This window comes from Lepidochelys kempii, chromosome 1, assembly GCF_965140285.1.
Source record: "Lepidochelys kempii isolate rLepKem1 chromosome 1, rLepKem1.hap1, whole genome shotgun sequence".
NCBI lineage: Eukaryota > Metazoa > Chordata > Testudines > Cheloniidae > Lepidochelys > Lepidochelys kempii.
In genome coordinates this window covers 260,745,909-260,767,490 of record NC_136380.1, presented here as the reverse complement: position 1 = coordinate 260,767,490, position 21,582 = coordinate 260,745,909, and the positions used below count along the sequence as shown (strand labels likewise).

General features: G+C 49.1%; 1 protein-coding gene across 4 annotated transcripts in view; it reads left to right on the top strand.

The window, feature by feature from the left end:
• MRTFA (myocardin related transcription factor A) overlaps positions 1-21,582 on the top strand; it is a 180,111-nt gene that overhangs the window by 78,393 nt on the left and 80,136 nt on the right. The window lies entirely within an intron of this gene.

The following is a 21,582-nucleotide window of genomic DNA, read 5'->3' as shown; positions in this document are numbered from 1 at the left end:
TGTTTTGACAGGCATTCTCTGCTAACTATAAAAAACATAGAGGTTGGGCATTGCATATCCCAGTCACCTGAGCCATCCAGGGTCTTCCTCTGCATGTTGCCAGTTCCAGTCATGCACTGGTATGTAGTGAATAAAGTTCATTAACCATTAGACAGTCATTTGATGATTTGTCACACAAATGTCCACATGACATAGAATCATAGAATATCAGCGTTGGAAGGGACCTCAGGAGGTCATCTAGTCCAACCCCCTGCTCAAAGCAGGACCAGTCCCCAATTAAATCATCCCAGCCAGGGCTTTGTCAAGCCTGACCTTAAAAACTTCTAAGGAAGGAGATTCTACCACCTCCCTAGGTAACGCATTCCAGTGTTTCACCACCCTCCTAGTGAAAAAGTTTTTCCTAATATCCAACCTAAACCTCCCCCACTGCAACTTGAGACCATTACTCCTTGTTCTGTCCTCTTCTACCACTGAGAATAGTCTAGAACCATCCTCTTTGGAACCACCTCTCAGGTAGTTGAAAGCAGCTATCAAATCCCCCCTCATTCTTCTCTTCTGCAGACTAAACAATCCCAGTTCCCTCAGCCTCTCCTCATAAGTCATGTGTTCCAGACCCCTAATCATTTTTGTTGCCCTTCGCTGGCCTCTCTCCAATTTATCCACATCTTTCTTGTAGTGCGGGGCCCAAAACTGGACACAGTAGTCCAGATGAGGCCTCACTAATGTTGAATAGAGGGGAACTATCACGTCCCTCGATCTGCTGGCTGTGCCCCTACTTATACATCCCAAAATGCCATTGGCCTTCTTGGCAACAAGGGCACACTGTTGACTCATATCCAGCTTCTCGTCCACTGTCACCCCTAGGTCCTTTTCTGCAGAAAACCCCACCACCACATACCCCTCCACCAAATTGGCACTAATTCCAAGCCTCTCTTTTACTCCCAGCAGAGGAGCCACAGACTGAACTCTGCCAATTGCCATCTGCGAAGAGGTTTCAGAGGGGTAGCGGTGTTAGTCTGTATCAGCAAAAACAACAAGGAATCCTTGTGGCACCTTAGAGAGTAACACATTTATTTAGGCATAAGCTTTCGTGGGCTAAAACCCACTTCATCAGATGCATAGAGTGAAAAATACAGTAAGCAGAATATATATTATAGCACATGAAAAGATGGGAGTTGCCTTACCCAAGTGGGGGGTCAGTGCTTACGAGGCAATTCAGTTAAGGTGGAAGTGGCCTATTCTCAACAGTTGATTACCACCTTAATTGAATTGGCCTCGTTTGCACTACAAAAGTAATTTTCCCTCCCTTGGTGTTCACCCCTTCTTGTCAACTGTTGAGAATAGGTCACTTCTACCTTAATTGAATTAGCTTGTTAGCACTGACCCCCCCACTTGGGTAAGGCAACTCCCATCTTTTCATGTGCTATAATATATATTCTGCTAACTGTATTTTTCACTCCATGCATCTGATGAAGTGGGTTTTAGCCCATGAAAGCTTATGCCCAAATAAATTTGTTAGTCTCTAAGGTGCCACAAGGACTCCTCAATGTTTTATCTGCTAAGAGGTGGTTCTTCCAGGTCAGGGTGCAGGTATATTAAAGGGGGCAGTGTGTGTTTGGAAGGCTGCACTATCACTGTCTGAGTTTACGTTTTCTGGGCCTAAATAGAGGATCCTTTCCCAGAGCCTTGTCTCTTTGTTTTGTGTTAATAGTGGGGGTGTGGGGGAGGGGAGAGAGAAGGGGGAGGATAGGAATGGGACACGGTCACGTGATTTTGCTTGTCTGGCAAGTGTTAGGGGTCTGAGTAGAGAAACCAACTGTGTACTATTTTGGGTGAATGAGGTTGGCTGTCGCTGCAAGTCGTTTCACGAAGAAGCCCACCCCTCTGTTATGCAGACTGCAAATTGAGATCTATCCCCCTGCATGCACACTCTGCCTATTGAAGCAGGGAGGTTTCTGTGGCCGAGCCTGGTGCTGACAGGAAGGAAATTTTTTCTTTTTTTTGCTGGGACTTGTTGTTTCTAATCAGGATTTGTCACTGCCTCCATTGTCTATCTGTCCCTGTGCAAGCTCAGCCTTGGAGTCTATCATTAAGTAGCCTTCTCAGTGCAGTGACAGATAGTGACTGGGGCCTTCTGTGAGGATTAAACAGCCCTTCTTCTGGCCTAAGGGACATCCTCTTTTTTACTGCATCTGCCTTCTGATCCTGGGACGTCCTCCAGCATGTTGGATAAAGCCAAGACGCTCCAGCCTGCCTATGTCGGGATTGTGCCACTTGCAGAGACTGTGTCGAAGCAGGGGAAGAGCTGTTCAAACACTTGTCAGGATTCATACCACAGCTTACGGGAAGGTTAGCAGTCTCTGCCCTGTTTGCCTTTTTTGTTTGTATCTTGAATCTCTGGTCTTCCCTTCACATTTCTCAGCAGTCATCCAGACTTAGGTGTTTACTGATGGCTCCTGTGCTCTGCAACCCCAGAAGACCCATAGCCATTCTTACAGAGTTGTATTAATACAATGTATAGACTAGTGGTTCTCAAACTTTTGTATTGGTGACCCCTTTCATAGAGCAAGCCTCTGAGTGTGACACCCCCCCCCCATATAAATTAAAAACACTTTTTTACATTTAACACTATTATAAATGCTGGAGGCGAAGCAGGGTTTGGGGGTGGAGACTGACCGCTCATGACCCCCTGAGTGGTCACGACCCCCAGTTTGAGAACCCCTGGTATAGAGTGTTTCATCAGTGCTTAGTTACTGTGGATGGCTTCCGTTTTCTTTCAAGGTTCTAATTCATCACTGTATGTGCATAGAGGGCTCTTGTAATCAGGAGATGGGACTTTTTAGTGAGAAGTGTAAGGACTTGGCTTTCATGAAAGCCCTTTGGCCTTGGAGTGGGAGGATGTGGCACTTTTCGGGGAGTAGGGGAAACCCCCTCCCTTTCACAGGAAATGGTTTAGGCACAGGGTACCTTAACGTTTGAAGGAGGTCTGAGACAGAGCTTTTCCATGAATATTGAATACAATTTTATTTTAAACATTTTTATTGTGCTATAAATGTATTTGATACTTTAACAAACAGATGAGCCATGTTCTCTATCCCAAAGAGCTTACAACCTAAACACAAGGCACAGGACAACATTCAGGAGAGGAAAAGTATGAAGAGCAGTGGTGCTGGGAGGATTGTTTGAAGGCGTGGGAAGACGATGATTGATGAACGAGGGCAAGAAGAGTGTTCCAGGCATAGTACGCAGTATGATAGAAGGCAACAAACAAAAGCTGGGACATGGGATGAAGAAAATAAGAGGGTTAACTTCATCAGAATGAGTAGTGGGAACACTTAGGTAGGAGCAAGACTATAATAGACCCTTGTAGATGAAGACAAGAATCTTTAATATAACATGCTGAGAGGGAAGCCAGTGGATGGATTCAAAGAGGGGAGTGATATGATCTGAGTGAGAGGAGAGGAGGATGAGTTTAGCAGTGACATTTTGGACAGACTGGTGAGGAAGAGTTGAGAGGCAAGGAGCCAGATGGGAGAAGGTTACAGTTATTAAGGAGAGAGAGATGGTCAGTGCATAGAAAAGGATTTTAGGAGCTGGATTTAGATTCCCTGCACCCTTTCACCTCCTCTCCCACCCCCAGCTCCAGGACTGCAGAGGCTGTCAGCACAAAGTGAATAAAGCCCCTACCCAAACCCCTATATTAAGTGTAAAAAAGAAAATGTAAAACTTTTCTGCATTGCAGGTGTGTTAGGCACTCTCTCAGAGGCAGAGGAGATACCTGTGGCATGCCACTCCTCTAGTTTTGATCATTGATCAGAGAATTTAATTTCAACTAATCTGTGACTAATTTCCTTTCCTCTTCCCCCATTTCCAGTTAACAAAAGGTGTTTAATCTGCAAAAAGACTCGGAGTTTTCCCTTTGTTCCCAAGGCATTAGTTCCATGAGAGGATTCCTCAGGGAATCTGAGAGGCTTGGGTGAACATCTTGAATTTCTGTTAGGAGACAGCCAGACAACACTTGTGTATGCTGTCCTGTTATAGATCTCTTGGTGATCAGTGCTCAGATGGAGAGAAGGTGGAATTCTGTAATCTCTTCCACAGTAGATGATAGTCTGGTACTGTCCCAATTGAGAGATGTATGTTTAGTGGAATAAATTAAGAATGCTGAATTTCTGGGTAATTCTAATCCTTAAATCACGTTGTAAACTGTATATAAAGATTGTGTAGGTATAGGATGATAGCAGTAGTTTAGTAGTTTACCACTTCTCAGTAATCAGTTAATACTGGATACAAATACCATATGAAATGGGAAAAGGCTGTTTTCACTAACTACCCTCTAGTAAGGGCAGGAAGAAAGAGAAATGGATGCTGTTTACTCCTTTCTTCCTGTCAAAGGGAAGGAAAGAAATAGCTGTTACCATAGCAAAAGGGGGGCATGACCCAGTAACCTAAGCGCTACTCCATTCATTCTCCTGCGTTCTCAGGATGCCAGCTGTATTTATGCCCCAGCATGCACTGTATTTCTGCAATTGCAGAGCCAAATGTCGTGAGTTCTGGGGAGGCAATAAAGTTTAAACCTGGTCTACACTAAAAAGTTAGGTTTACCCAGCTGCGTTGCTCTGGGGTGTGAAATATCCACATCCCTAAGCAGTGTAGTTAAACTGACCTAACCCCCAGTGTAGACAGCCCTCGATTGATGGAAGAATTATTCTGTTGACACAGCCATTGCCTCCTGAGGGGGAGGTGGATTACCTACATCAAGGGTGAACCCCTCTCGTTGGTGTAGGTAGTGTCTTACGCTGAAGTGTTACAGCAGCACAGCTGCAGCATTTCAAGTGTAGGCAAGCTGTTAATGGAAGTTCTGGAGCTCAGGGATGTAGAATGGAGTTGCAATACCAAGTCAACTATATTGTACTACCTTCTGCTGGAAAGTGGCCAACAGCATTCTGCTCCCACCAAGAGCAGGAAACTATGGCATTTCTATTCCTTGCTGCCACTGCATCTGTAGTGGGAGAGTTCGTTACAATGTCTCACTCCACACCAAGTTAGGCTTTATTGAAATCTGTGGATGCAAATTCCTGAAAATACAAAGTTTTCCTATCTAGTAAATATTCATGCCATCCTTCTTTGCAACCAACCCCCTCATCTCCACTCAGAAGCAGTTGCCTCTGGGGTAGACCTCGTTCCCTTCCCTTCCCCTGAACCGCTGGTAATATGTGAGCTGAACTTCCATCAGTTCATTTCTTAAATTGTGTGTGAACCCATAAAATTTTGGAACCACTGATCTATGCTATATGTCAGTGGGTTTGAGGCAGGGAAGTGAAGCAGGGACAAGTGTTTTTGAGAGAGGGACAGGCGAAAACAGTGACACAAAGATAAAATAAGTGGGGGAGGAGGAGAAATGAAATCAGCAACGTTTAGCAGTACTTGAAAGTTTATTCCCACTCGCATCTAACTCCTGACACTCAGTCCTTGCATTAGGACCCTTTCCATTAACTTTCACAATTCTGCTGGACCAATGATGTACTTCATGTCAGTTGTAAATTTGAGTATTTTACATATCCCCCTTTACTGTCACTTACATTCTCCACAAAAACACTGTTCTGGACACATTCCCTCTTCCTGCCTCTGTAGGTCTGAATCTCTGCTGTCATATAGGAGGAGATAAGAGTTTGGGGCAGGTATGGTGGAGGAGGTCCCACAGTGAACTTCAGACTTGTCAGCCAAGTTATCCCAGACCTACTTGAGGCAGCCCTGCTTATAGACATGGTGAAAGGTGATGGCATGTGCATATTTTGTAAAAGGTGTGGGTGTTGGGGCTGAAAGATTTGCAAATTTCAAAAGTCTATAAGCAATGTTTTCCATTCAAGATTCCTTGGGAGTGAGTGGGGCTTCAGAGTATTATAGGAATGTCTGTTCAGGTTGTAGCATCTGCAGAAGTTCTCCTGGGCCTATGAACACTGCAAAGCGTGCCAAGCCCCTACATAGTGTGGGAGGAGGACATTACTAGATTTGACAAACTTCATAAAGCTAGTCAACGGCTGATAATATTCATGGGATCCTACTGAGGGGAACAGCTCCAAAAGTAAACATCTCAACTTCTCCAGAACTGTGCAACAGCTCTCACCAAGAGCTCTTGAATGAAACAAACTTTGTTTGGACTTATTTTTGTGAGATGATTTGCCAAAAATGGTTTAGTTCCTTCCAATAGTGATAGGGCTTTTCTAAGACCTGTATCTCAAACTGCTTTTACAGTTCACCTCCGTTTTTGCCATAGATTCCCTGGTCACAAACCACATATGAAAAGTTGATGTCTGGGATTTTTTCTGAAGAGTGTTGGTGCTTGTGAAAATATGCCTTATCATAGAAACCTTGTTACGACCTTTATTATGCAGACAGTTTTTCCATAATTTTTGAGAGCTAATGTTATGTGGGGGATTAACCATGGAACTGTAAATAAGAATTCCTGACCACTTTTACAGACTCTGTCAATGACCCATTCTGGGACCTTGCCCAAATAATATAACCTCTTTCCTTATCTATAAAAATAGGAAGATCCTCACAGAGGTAGGGGGATTAACAGTTGTTAATCTGTACAGTGCTTTGAAGAGGTAAAAATCTGTAAATGTGTGTTAATGCACAGGTCTCAACTCATGAGGTAAAGAAAGTCTCCATTTGTTGTCATGACACCTCCAGCCACCAGAGGGCAAAAGTATTACAAACTGGTAGTCTTAACATTTTTAAGATCCAGTAGAGCAGTGGTCTCCAAACTTTTTGGCTCGCGCACTCCTAGGGTGAAGCCCGGAAGACCTGCCGCAGGCTGATCTCCGGAGGGGAACACCAGCTGTGGACGTGCAGAGCTGCCGCCAAAGAAAAAAAATGGCGGAGTGCCGTCCGGCGGTGCTCCTGCTGCCATGCACCCCCTGGGATCATCTCGCGCACTCTGTGGGGTGTGTGCACCCCAGTTTGGAGACCACTGCAGTAGATAGCAGAAAAGCACATATGGTATGTTAACAATATTGGAAAGTCTAAGCAAAATGTACAGATTCCTAACAAGGGGTTTGTTCCTGGCTATTTGTTCCTTGATTTGTCTGACAGCACAGCCTTGGAGTTGAATGTTTTCTATAACTGTTTTTTGTGTCGTCTAGTTCAGAATGGACTACAAATGGACCTGAAGGGGCTGTGAAGGATATCACTATGATGTGTGATATAAATGTATGGATGGATAATATGAGAAATTAGGCAGTATTATTGTCTTGGGTTTACAAGATGTAATGGGTATGTGTCTGAAATATGACGTGATATTCATCACTATACTGAATGAACTGCTTATTGGGATCAGTGATTCAATCCTGAAGTGGCTACTGTATAGAGTATCTGTTACACGGGGAGCAGATAGGCTGGAGCCTCTTGTGGCAGATCAGAATGCACATCCAATGTAGGCAGCTGGAATCTGTGTAACTACAATATTAGTAAACACTTCTGAAGAATATTGCTGACAGAATGATTGATTAGACTGCTCCTAAAGGGTGGGGTGTGCAGTGGACACAGCTTCCACCTTATCCAGTGAACGAGCTGTGATAATCATGTGCTAGTGTGAAGTGGCTCAAGGGCAAACTGGCAGTTTAGGCTTTTTCTCCTAATCCTCAGCATGCCATCCTTGGCCATACAGATTGGAGAAGTTGCAGCGGAGGCTGGTAACTGGTGGATATGAAGATGTTGGACTGGAAGTTTTTGGGAGAAGGGCTGGTGTTGGCAGCTGTATGAGAGGTTTTCACAGGTCAAGTAGGAAAGTTTGTACCCAAAGCCATGTCTACCCAACAAGTTTTGCCAATGCAAGTTATGTCAGCATATAGTTGCTGTGGTTAGCGTATCACTTGCGTGTGTGCATACTTGGTTCCTTGCATCGGCACTGCACATACTCACCAGGACTGAGTATTGATGCACAGTGTGGTTCACCATGGGTAGGCATCCCAGAGTGCAACCCGTCACCATTCAGCAGGTAGTTTTGGCAACATATAGTGGGCCAAAACCGAGTCATACAGAGACTAGGAGCAAGGGGTCAACCTCCCATAATGCAATGTTCTTCATCCGATAATACCATCTCTATCCCATAATTTTCATCCCTGTTTTCCATTTCCCATGAACCTGTGCATGTCGCTGCCTGCCATCTCTGACAGAATTATGAAGCCTGCACAGCTCTGCACCACTGTCATGAGCGTTGCAAGCACAGGATGTACTATCCTCTAGAGTATTTGCAAAGCCAGAAGAACTGCGGGGTACATGATGATTTCCTGGTGGTCAGTTTGCTGTGGAACATAGTGAGAAACAGTTTGAGGTGGCTGTTGGTGTTCATTAAGGAGCTGCAGATGGAGCACTGTGTCTGGGCTCAAGGAACAAGCACTGACTGATGGAATCACTTTGTAATGCAGGCTTGAGATGACAAGAAATGGGTGCAGAGCTTTCAGATGTGCAAGACCACATTCCTGGATCCGTGTGCCAAGCTCGCCCAAGCCCTCCAATGCAGGGACACCACATTAAGCTACACCGATAGTGGAGAAGCTAGTGGCGACCACACTATGGAAACTTGCAATGCTGGATTGCTACCGGGCAGTGCAAAGTCATTTTGGAGTGGGAAAATCCATTATGGGGGCTGATGTCATACAGGTGTGCAGGATTAGTAATAGTCTCCTGCTATTCAGGACTGTGACTCTTGGTAATGTGCAGACCATAGTGATTGGCTTTGCAGCTATGCAGTTCCTGAACTGTGGTGGAGGAATAGATGGCACACACATTGCTATTTTGGCCAGAGTATGTCAACAGAAGGGGCTATTTTTCTATGGTTATGCAAGTTCTTCGAGTGATTGCTCATGTCCATTCAGCTTGGGTGTGTATGCTCTCCACATGCACAGGTGCTAGAAGTTTTTCTCTTAGCAGTATCTGTAGGGGACTGGCTCTGGCGCCCCCTGGAGTGGCACGCATATGCCGTAGCATATAGGGCGCCACTGGCCCCCTCCACCTTCAGTTCTTCCTTGCTGCCAGTGATGGTGCCTGGAACTGGTGCTGTTTCAGCTAGAGCTGTTGCTTTTTGTTTGTTTGACGACTTTTGCCTCTTGCAAATATTACTGTATATAGTTTCCCTCTACTTTAGTTCAGCCTATTTGTTAAGTTAGAGACGTAGTAGGTCCCTAAAGGGACTTCGCCTCAGGACTGGGGCATGCCCTGGTCCCCAGGCTTTAAACCCTGCAATTGCTACAAGTGGATCTACAAGCTGGCACTGGTCTCCTTCCATGGCTCCAGCAAAGAAGCCCAGGAAGACTGGGTGAGGAAGGTCTTCAGCTTCCCGCAAGGGAAAGGACAAATCTGTGGTGGACCAAGCCTCTGCCTCGGGCGCCTCTTCGCCCCCTTTGGGATCGCAGGCCCGAGCTCAGGTTGAGCAGTGTAGCCCAGCCTGCTCCCCGCCGGCTGCCCCGGATAGTGGTGGAGGTCCTTGTCCGCTCCGGGTGTCCACGCTGGAAGACCTCCAAGCGGTGCAAGACATTGTCCCTCCTGGTGCCGCCCACTCCAGTCCCTGCGGGGTCCCGGGGTAAATCCGCATTGGGACCATCATAGTCTCCCCCTTTCCAGCAGCGCTCCCCATTGCGGGGGACATCCCGCCAACGGTCGCCCTCTTGCATCTGACATGCTTCTGACTGTGATAGGCAGAAGCTTCATAGCCCCATCCGGTCTCCAGACCTAGAACAAGAGCAGAGAGACTCAAGGTGCGGCTCGCCGGTAACCGGGCACAGACCTTTGGAGGCATGCCTGGAGTTTTGGAGTTGGCGCCTGGAATCTCCGTGGTACCAGTACTGCTCCAGGGATAGATCAAGGGACCGACGGTACCGTTTCCCGAACCGTCGCTGATCTCCCGCCCGGGCAGCATCACTGCATGCGGCTACATCAGCACAACGCCAAGCCTGTTCTAGTTCCCATTCCTGCTCCACATCCTGATACCACTCTTTAAGCGTGAGGCGTAGATCGCCAGCTCAGGACTGTCGTGGATTCGCCTAGTGCCATTGGTTGCTGAGGCCCCAATCCAGACGCTCATCGAGGTCAGCCAAATCCAACTCCGGGAGGGACAACCGGTACTGTTTGGGACACAGCCACCAATCAGCTCCGTCTTAGTCGCAGGGGAGCAACCGCTCATGGTTCTGAGCAAGGTTCCCTAGCGACAAGACAGGCTCTGGCACCTACAGTGCAGACTTATGTCAGTGGCACCGCAGCCAGATCCGTCACCTCAGACTCCATGGCCGGCACAGCGGTACCCATGGGGGTTCACTCAGCCCTCTCAGGCCGCCTGCTCGGTATCTGGAGCTTTGGAGAGATTGGCTACCTCCCTCTCCCACCCCCCTCCAGCCCAAGAGGCCTCGGCTCCCGGCACCTCGCAGGCACAGGAGGAAGCGAGCGAGCAAGCTGCCGGACCACCTATGGTTGCGGAGAATCCCTTGGTACCAGTTTCCTCCTCCTCGTCGCCAGACAAGGCCATAGTAATGCCCCCTCCACCAGTGCCCCAGAATGATGCTAAGACGCATCAGGAGCTGTTGAAGAGGGTTGCCGCCAACCTGGGCCTCAAGGCGGAGGAGTTAGAGGAACCTGCACACTCCCTCTTTAATGTTCTCTGCCCTGTGGCCCTAGCCAGGATAGCTTTGCCTCTACATGTCGAGGTCGCTAAAATTACAAATGCCCTCTGGCAAACCCCCTCCTCCTTGCCTCCGATCTCCAAGAGGGTGGCGCGCAAGTACTTTGTGCCATCCATAGGCCACGAGTACCTTTATAGCCACCCTATTCCCAATTCCCTAGTGGTAGAGGTGGTCAACCACAGGGAGAAATGGGATCAACCAGGGGCTACCGCTAAGAATAAAGACTCAAGGAGACTGGACTTGTTTGAGTGTAAAGTTTATTCGTCCTCCAGTCTACAGTTGCAGGTGGCCAACCATTAGGCCTTACTAGGCTGCTATGATTTTAATATGTGGCAGGCCATGACCAAGTTTGAGAACGCCCTTCCTGAGGCTTCTAGGAAGGAATTCTGGGAGATCCTGGATGAGGGCTTGACTGCAGCCAGAGCAGCTCTCCAGGTGGCATCGGTTACGGCAGACATCACTGCCCGTACCATGGCATCGGCTGTCTCATTGTGCAGGGCTTCGTGTCTGCTCCTGTCTGGTCTTTCCTTGGAGGCTCAGCAGTCAATGCAAGACCTCCCTTTCAATGGGCAGGCCCTGTTCGCAGAACAGATGGACATTAAGCTTCATGGCCTGAAAGATTCCCATACAACCCTAAAAACACTGGGCCTGTATGTCCCCGGCCCTGCCTGCAAGCAGTTTAAGCCGCAGCAGCCTCAGAGCCAGGGAAGCCACCCTCTCCAGGAGACTCCCCACAAAAGATCCAGGGGCTACAGGAAGCGCCCTGGTCACCAACCCCTGTCTACATCCCAGGCGGGCTCGACCCGCAGTAAACAGACGGGCAAGCGCCTGTTTTGACGGTATGCCTGAGGGCAACCTACCTGACTGTTCCTTGGATCCTTCTTCCCCTCTGTTTGCCAACTGCCTTTCTTCCTTCCCTCCCTGCTTGGGCGTCTATAACAGCAGACCTCAGTACAATGTCGCAGGGTTACACGCTTCAGTTACTTTCTACCCCCCCTCCCACCCCTTTTCCCCGTCCCTCTTCAGGGACCCCTCTCATGAGAATCTTCTCATACAGGAGGTAGAGGGTCTACTACAGCTGAGTGCTGTGGAGGTAGTTCCTGTGGAGTACAGGAATAAGGGGTTCTATTCCTGATACTTTTTAATCCCAAAAGCCAAGGGCTGTCTGCAGCCCATACTAGACCTGCAGGGCTTGAACTGCTACTTAGCGAAACTGAAGTTCTGCATGGTCTCCCTGGCTTCCATCATCCCCTCCCTGGATCTGGGAGACTGGTACCCCGCTCTTGATCTGAAACATGCATACTTCCACATCACCATCTTCAAGAGACACAGACGCTTCCTCCGGTTCATGGTAGGTCCCGACCACTATCAATTTGTGGTTCTCCTGTTTGGCCTAGCGACAGCACCATGGGTATTTACCAAGTGCATGTCAGCGATGGCAACTTACCTCAGATGTTGGGATATCCAGATCTACCCATAGCTCGACGACTGTCTTGTCAAGGGCAACTCCAGGTCCAAGGGGACATCGCGGTGCTGCTGGCCACATGCTGTCGCCTCGTCCTGTTGGTGAATGAAAAAAAATCCACGTTAGTTCCAGTACAGACGATAGAGTTCATCGGAGCGGTGCTCGACTCAACCTGCGGTGCCGCTGGAGAGATTCAGGGTACTGACGGACCTCATTACGGAAGTCTCTGCGTTTCCTCTGACCACTGTCAGGGTTTGCCTACACATACTGGGTCACATGGTAGCGTGTACATATGTGGTGTGCCACGCCAGGCTCCAGATGTGACCCCCTGTAGCAGTGACTAGCGACAGTCTACTCTTAGTCCAGGGACCACCTGGAGAAGGTTGTCACCATCCGCACAACAGTACTTACCTCGCTGTGATGGTGGACCGACCCCAGGAAAGTCCTGGAAGGAATTCTCTTTGTCAGCACTCTTCATTCAGTTGAGTTGGTTTCGAACTCCTCAGATTGGGGGGGCGCACCTTGGCACCCTCCAGACCCAAGGTATGTGGTCCCCAAAGGAGTTGACGCTACACATAAATGTCAAAATGCTCAGGATGGTGCGCAGAGCATGCACGGTCTTCCTACCTCACCTGTCGGGCAGAGTGGTCAGAGTCCTCACGGACAAAACAGCCTTGATGTTCTACATCAACAGGCAAGTGAAGTGCGATCCTCAGCCCTTTGCCAAGAGGCACTCCATCTCTGGGACTTCTGCATCGACCACGGAATCCATCTAGAAGCGTGTCACCTTCCGGGGGCCAGGAACATGCTAGCAGATCACCTAAGTTGGGACTTCTCTCACCATGAGTGGGTGCTCCACCCGGAGGTAGCCGGCGTGATCTTCCAGAGGTGGGGAACTCCCCAAGTGGATTTGTTTGCCACCAGGCAGAACAGGAGATACCACAGGTTTTGCTCCAGACAGGGTGTGGGCAAGGGTTTCCTCTCCAATGCCTTCCTCCTGCCGTGGGCAGGAAGCCTGATGTATTCATTCCCTCCAATTCATCAGCAAGGTCCTAGGAAAAATCAAGAGGGACAAGGCACAGGTTATCATGATCGCCCCTGTGTGGCCTCGCCAGCACTGGTTTGGGACACTATCAAGCTTTTCAGCGATCCCCCACTGGCCCCTGCCGAACTGACTGGACCTGCTGTCACAGGATCACGGCCAACTCTTGCACCCCAACCTTACATCCCTCCACCTCACAGAGTGGATGTTGCGTGGCTGAACCTGGATGAACTGGCCTCCTCGAGAGTAGAAAGTGGACGAGGTTCTCCCACTGGGCAGCTGAACGGGGCATCTCCTGTTCGCATTCTTGGACTACTCGATCTTGGACTACTTGCTTCGTTTAGACTAGATGATCATAATGGTCCCTTCTGACCTAAATATCTATGAATTTAAGGAACCAAGGCCTGGTGCAATCCTCTATTAGGGTGCACCTGGCGGCCATTTCGGCCTTCCATCTGCCAATGCAGGGGCAGATGGTGTTCTCCTATGACATGACTTTAAGGTTCCTTAGAGGCCTCTAAAGGCTCTTTCCTCAAGTCTGGTCCCCGGCCCCTCAGTGGGATCTCAACTTGGTTCTGTCCAGGCTCATAGGTCTGCCCTTTGAGCCTTTGGCCTCGTGCTCCCTCTCACCTATCATGGAAGGTAGCTTTCCTGGTGGTGGTGAAGTCAGCGAGGCAAGTCTCCGAGCTGCGAGCCCTGACCTCAGAACTGCTGTACACAGCATTCTATAAGGACAAGGTCCAGCTCCGGCACCACCCAGCCTTCCTTCCCAAGGTGAGTCCACTTTCCACATGAGCCAGGACATCTTTCTTCCGGTCTTCTGTCCTAAGCTCCCTGAGACTAGTGAAGAGAGGCGCCTTTATGCTTTGGACGTAAGAAGGGCTCTGGCTTTCTACCTAGATCGGACAAAACCTTTCCGTAAGTTGACTCAGCTTTTCATCTCTACAGCTGACAGGATAAAGGGCCTCCCAGTGTCCACGCAAAGGATTTCTAACCGGATCACCTCTTGCATTTGGACCTGCTGTGAGTTACCGGGTGTTCCTCTTCCGCCGATCATCAGAGCCCACTCCACTAGAGCGCAGGCATCCTCAGTGGCATTCCTGGCACACGTTCCAATCCAGGACATCTGTAAAGCTGCAATGTGGTCTTTGGTACACACGTTCATGGCCCACTATGCCATCACGCAGCAGGCCAGGGACGATGCTGGGTTCGGCAGAGCTGTATTGCAATCTACATGTCCGTGAACTCCTACCCACCTCCAGGGGAACTTCTGGGAGTCACCTAAGTTGAATGCACATGAGCAATCACCTGAAGAAGAAAAGACATTTACCTTTTTCCGTAACTGGTGTTCTTTGAGATGTGTTGCTTATGTCCATTCCACAACCCGCCCTCCTTCCCCACTGTCAGAGTTTTTGACAAGAAGGAACTGAGGATGGAGGGAGCCGTCGGTGCTCTGTATGCCGCGGTTTACATGTGCCACTCCAGGGAGCACCAGAGCCAGTCCCCTACAGTTACTGCTGAGGAAAAAACTTCTGGCACCAGTGCATGCGGCGAGCACACACCTCGAAGAACACCAGTTATGGAAAAAGGTAACTGTCTTTTCTGGTGGATCACTGGGGATGCTTCACTGACATCAATGTTGGCTCATCAGGGAAAGGAGCATGATGCTTACATCTTTGAGAACACAGGACAGTTCAGAAAGCTACAAACAGGGATCATCTTTCCTGACCAGCACTTTACTACTGGTATTGTTGAAATGCCAATAGTGATCCTGTGGGATCCAGCCTACTGCTTACTCCACTGGCTCATGAAGCTGTACATTGGCCACCTCGCCAGCAGCAAGGAAACATTCAACTACCTGCTCAGCAGGTACAGAACCTACTCCTGGGGAGTTCCGCGCTAAAAAATTAAAAGTTCTGTGCACAGTATTTTAAGATTCTGCATATTTTGTCAAAATAACAATATAATCATGCCAAGTTCAATTATTTTGGTAATTTTATTTCAAAATACCAATCAGCAAATATGTCTGTAACAATACAGACAACAAAAAAGATTCAGGAAATGTTTTTCAACAAATAGATTCTTTACTATGCTTATTAATACAGAACTTTGAGTAATTGATTTAAACTACAACACAGAAACGTATTTCCCGCACCCCTCAGAAGCAATGCAAAGGCTTGGGGGTGTCCGGGGCAATGGAGGAGTTGAGGGAGAGGGAAGTAATTGCTGAGAAGGAGCTGTGACTGAAGTGGGGGTGGGACAAGTATGGGACAGGTATTTTTGGGGGGTGGGGGGAGGGTTTGTTAGGGAACCTCCCCTATGCAGACCCTGGCTGACCCCTAGCTTCTTCCATTCATTCAGGCACATCTGACCCGGTCTCGATGTGCCCTGGCACCCCCACACCATATCATAGAATATCAGGATTAGAAGAGACCTCAGGAGGTCATCTAGTCCAACCCCCTGCTCAAAGCAGTACCAATCCCCAATTTTTGCCCCAAATCCCTAAATGGCCCCCTCAAGGATTGAACTCACAACCCTGGGTTTAGCAGGCCAATGCTCAAACCACTGAGCTATCCCTCCCCCCCGAGCCCACTATGCCATCACGGCCCCCATATGTCCCTGCTCCCCCACTCCCATTTAGCCCCTGCCCCAATTTGTCCCCCCACCCCATTCCGTGCCTCCTTACCTGGCCCTAGGGGCAGGGCTCTCTGAGGAATGCGGCCTCTCCTCCCTATCAGCTGCTGACTTCTAAGCCTATGAGCTGGCTGTCCTCATTTCTGGCACCACAGCAGCCCCTGGTGGGCGAAAGGCATAACTGCAGTGCCTCTCTGTGCTGGTGCAGAATTCCCCCAGGAGTAAAATGACTGTTGAACATGCTTTTGAAAAAAGAAAAGGAGTACTTGTGGCACCTTAGAGACTAACCAATTTATTTGAGCATAAGCTTTCGTGAGCTACAGCTCACTTCATCGGATGCATACTGTATGAGCCAATGTACAGCTTCAAATAAATTGGTTAGTCTCTAAGGTGCCACAAGTACTCCTTTTCTTTTTGCGAATACAGACTAATACGGCTGTTACACTGAAACATGCTTTTGAAAGGTTTCTAGCATTGTTTACTCAACAGATTGGATCTCAGTGTGAAAAATATCCAAGTGGGTGTAGCTGCCTGTTGTGTCCTGCATAATATTTATGAAGCAAAGGGAGCAAAGTTGTGGTCAGGGTAGAGCAGGAACTTGTGTCTGCTGAGTTTGAACAGCCAGACACAAGGGCTATCAGATAAACGCAGTGAGGAGCTATATGGCTTAAGGCAGTGGTCTCCAAACTTTTTGGATCGCGCACCCCTAGGGCCAGCTCTAGGGAAGCAAAAAAAAAAAAAGGCCAAAAAAAAAAAACTGCCACCGGCATGCTGCCGAAGACGGAGAGGGGAGAGCCTTCGGCGGCGCTCCTCCTGCCACTCACCCCGCTTTGGAGACCACTGGCTTAGGGTATGTCTACACTACGGAATAAGGTCGAATTTATAGAAGTCGGTTTTTTAGAAATCGGTTTTATATATTCGAGTGCGTGTGTCCCCACAGAAAATGCTCTAAGTGCATTAAGTGCATTAACTTGGCGGAGTGCTTCCACAGTACTGAGGCTAGAGTCGACTTCCGGAGCGTTGCACTGTGGGTAGCTATCCCACAGTTCCCGCAGTCTCCACTGCCCATTGGAATTCTGGGTTGAGATCCCAATGCCTGATGGGGCTAAAACATTGTCGCGGGTGGTTCTGGGTACATATCGTCAGGCCCCCGTTCCCTTCCTCCCTCCGTGAAAGCAAGGGCAGACAATCGTTTCACGCCTTTTTTCCTGAGTTACCTGTGCAGACGCCATACCAAGGCAAGCATGGAGCCCGCTCAGGTAACCGTCACCGTATGTCTCCTGGGTGCTGGCAGACGCGGTACAGCATTGCTACACAGTAGCAGCAACCCATTGCCTTCTGGCAGCAGACGGTGCAATACGACTGGTAGCCGTCATTGTCGTGTCCGAGGTGTTCCTGGCCATGTCGGCTGGGAGTGCCTGGGCAGACATGGGTGCAGGGACTAAATTTGGAGTGACTTGACCAGGTCATTCTCTTTAGTCCTGCAGTCAGTCCTATTGAACCGTCTTATGGTGAGCAGGCAGGCGATACGGATTGCTAGCAGTCGTACTGTACCATCTTCTGCCGGGCAGGCAAGAGATGAGGATGGCTACCAGTCGTATTGTACCATCTTCTGACGAGCAGCCCTGAGATGTGGATGGCATGCAGTCCTTCTGCACCGTCTGCTGCTAGCCAAAGATGTAAAAGATAGATGGAGTGGATCAAAACAAGAAATACACCAGATTTGTTTTGTACTCATTTGCCTCCTCCCCCGTCTAGGGGACTCGTTCCTCTAGGTCGCACTGCAGTCAGTCACAGAGAAGGTGCAGTGAGGTAAATCTAGCCATGTATCAATCAGAGGTCAGACTAATCTCCTTGTTCCAATAAGAACAATAACTTAGGTGCACCATTTCTTATTCGAACCCTCCGTGAAGTCCTGCCTGAAATACTCCTTGATGTAAAGCCACCCCCTTTGTTGATTTTAGCTCCCTGAAGCCAACCCTGTAAGCCGTGTCGTCAGTCGCCCCTCCCTCCGTCAGAGCAACGGCAGACAATCGTCTGCGCCTTTTTTCTGTGCGGACGCCATACCAAGGGAAGCTTGGAGGCCACTCAGCTCACTTTGGCAATTAGGAGCACATTAAACACCACACGCATTATCCAGCAGTATATGCAGCACCAGAACCTGGCAAAGCGATACCGGGCGAGGAGGCGATGTCAGCACGGTCACGTGAGTGATCAGGACATGGACACAGATTTCTCTGAAAGCATGGGCCCTGCCAATGCATGCATCATGGTGCTAATGGGGCAGGTTCATGCTGTGGAACGCCGATTCTGGGCTCGGGAAACAAGCACAGACTGGTGGGACCGCATAGTGTTGCAGGTCTGGGACGATTCCCAGTGGCTGCGAAACTTTTGCATGCGAAAGGGCACTTTCATGGAACTTTGTGACTTGCTTTCCCCTGCCCTGAAGCACATGAATACCAAGATGAGAGCAGCCCTCACAATTGAGAAGCGAGTGGCGATAGCCCTGTGGAAGCTTGCAATGCCAGACAGCTACCGGTCAGTTGGGAATCAATTTGGAGTTGGCAAATCTACTGTTGGGGCTGCTGTGATGCAAGTAGCCCACGCAATCAAAGATCTGCTGGTATCAAGGGTAGTGACCCTGGGAAATGTGCAGGTCATAGTGGATGGCTTTGCTGCAATGGGATTCCCTAACTGTGGTGGGGCCATAGACGGAACCCATATCCCTATCTTGGCACTGGAGCACCAAGCCGGCGAGTACATAAACCGCAAGGGGTACTTTTCAATAGTGCTGCAAGCTCTGGTGGATCACAAGGGATGTTTCACCAACATCAACGTGGGATGGCCGGGAAAGGTACATGACGCTCGCATCTTCAGGAACTCTGGTCTGTTTCAAAAGCTGCAGGAAGGGACTTTATTCCCAGACCAGAAAATAACTGTTGGGGATGTTGAAATGCCTATATGTATCCTTGGGGACCCAGCCTACCCCTTAATGCCATGGCTCATGAAGCCGTACACAGGCAGCCTGGACAGTAGTCAGGAGCTGTTCAACTACAGGCTGAGCAAGTGCAGAATGGTGGTAGAATGTGCATTTGGACGTTTAAAGGCGCGCTGGCGCAGTTTACTGACTCGCTTAGACCTCAGTGAAACCAATATTCCCACTGTTATTACTGCTTGCTGTGTGCTCCACAATATCTGTGAGAGTAAGGGGGAGACATTTATGGCGGGGTGGGAGGTTGAGGCAAATCGCCTGGCTGCTGGTTACGTGCAGCCAGACACCAGGGCGGTTAGAAGAGCACAGGAGGGCACAGTACGCATCAGAGAAGCTTTGAAAACCAGTTTCATGACTGGCCAGGCTACGGTGTGAAAGTTCGCTTTGTTTCTCCTTGATGAAACCCCCCGCCCCTTGGTTCACTCTACTTCCCTGTAAGCTAACCACCCTCCTCTCCTCCCTTCGATCACCGCTTGCAGCGGCAATAAAGTCATTGTTGCTTCACATTCATGCATTCTTTATTCATTCATCACACAAATAGGGGGATGACTACCAAGGTAGCCCAGGAGGGGTGGTGGAGGAGGGAAGGAAAATGCCACACAGCACTTTAAAAGTTTACAACTTTAAAATTTATTGAATGCCAGCCTTCTTTTTTTGGGGCAATCCTCTGTGGCGGAGTGGCTGGTTGGCCGGTGGCCCCCCCACCGCGTTCTTGGGCGTCTGGATGTGGAGGCTATGGAACTTGGGGAGGAGGGCGGTTGGTTACACAGGGGCTGTAGTGGCAGTCTGTGCTCCAGCTGCCTTTGCTGCAGCTCAACCATACACTGGAGCATACTGGTTTGATCCTTCAGCAACCTCAGCATTGAATCCTGCCTCCTCTCATCACGCTGCCGCCACATTTGAGCTTCAGCCCTGTCTTCAGCCCGCCACTTACTCTCTTCAGCCCGCCACCTCTCCTCTTGGTCATTTTGTGCTTTCCTGCACTCTGACATTATTTGCCTCCACTCATTCATCTGTGCTCTGTCAGTGTGGGAGGACAGCATGAGCTCCGAGAACATTTCATCTCGAGTGCGTTTTTTTTTCTTTCTAATCTTCATTCTGGGAAGGAGAAGATCCTGTGATCATTGAAACACATGCAGCTGGTGGAGGAAAAAAAAAGGGACAGCGGTATTTAAAAAGAGACATTTTATAAAACAGTGGCTACACTCTTTCAGGGTAAACCTTGCTGTTAACATTACATACATAGCACATGTGCTTTCGTTACAAGGTCACATTTTGCCTCCCCCCACCGCGTGGGTACCCCCTCCCCCCTCCCCGTGGCTAACAGCGGGGAACATTTTTGTTTAGCCACAGGCAAAGAGCCCAGCAGGAACGGGCTCCTCTGAGTGTCCCCTGAAGAAAAGCACTCTATTTCAACCAGGTGACCATGAATGATATCTCACTCTCCTGAGGATAACACAGAGAGATAAAGAACAGATGTTGTTTGAACGCCAGCAAACATACACTGCAATGCTTTGTTGTACAATGATTCCCGAGTACGTGTTACTGGCCTGGAGTGGTAAAGTGTCCTACCATGAAGGACGCAATAAGGCTGCCCTCCCCAGAAACCTTTTGCAAAGGCTTTGGGAGTACATCCAGGAGAGCCGCGAATGCCAGGGCAAAGTAATCCTTTCACATGCTTGCTTTTAAACCATGTATAGTATTTTAAAAGGTACACTCACCGGAGGTCCCTTCTCCGCCTGCCAGGTCCAGGAAGCAGACTTGGGTGGGTTCAGGGGTCCTGGCTCCTGGCTCCTGGTCCAGGGTGAGAAACAGTTCCTGGCTGTCGGGAAAACTGGTTTCTCCGCTTGCTTGCTGTGAGCTATCTACAACCTCATCATCCTCATCTTCTTCGTCCCCAAAACCTGCTTCCGTGTTGCCTCCATCTCCATTGAAGGAGTCAAACAACATGGCTGGGGTAGTGGTAGCTGAACCCCCTAAAATGGCATGCAGCTCATCATAGAAGCGGCATGTTTGGGGCTCTGACCCGGAGCGGCCGTTCGCCTCTCTGGTTTTCTGGGAGGCTTGCCTCAGCTCCTTAAGTTTCACGCGGCACTGCTTCGGGTCCCTGTTATGGCCTCTGTCCTTCATGCCCTGGGAGATTTTGACAAAGGTTTTGGCATTTCAAAAACTGGAACGGAGTTCTGATAGCACAGATTCCTCTCCCCATACAGCGATCAGATCCCGTACCTCCCGTTCAGTCCATGCTGGAGCTCTTTTGCGATTCTGGGACTCCATCATGGTCACCTCTGCTGATGAGCTCTGGATGGTCACCTGCAGCTTGCCACGCTGGCCAAACAGGAAATGAGATTCAAAAGTTCGTGGTTCTTTTCCTGTCTACCTGGCCAGTGCATCTGAGTTGAGAGTGCTGTCCAGAGCAGTCACAATGAAGCACTCTGGGTTAGCTCCCAGAGGCCAATACCGTCGAATTGTGTCCACAGTACCCCAAATTTGACCTGGCAAGGCCGACTTAAGTGCTATTTCACTTGTCAGGGGTGGAGTAAGGAAATCGATTTTAAGAGCCCTTTAAGTCGAAATAAAGGGCTTCATTGTGTGGACGGGTGCAGGTTTTCATCGATTTAACGCTGCTAAATTCGACCTAAAGTCCTAGTATAGACCAGGGTTTAGGGAGGTTTGAAAGAGCACTTTACTGTGACTTGCTGTTAATGTGCTGTAGTGTACTTTGCTCAACCTAGGTTGTAGTTCAGGGACCTATTAGGAATTTGTGTGG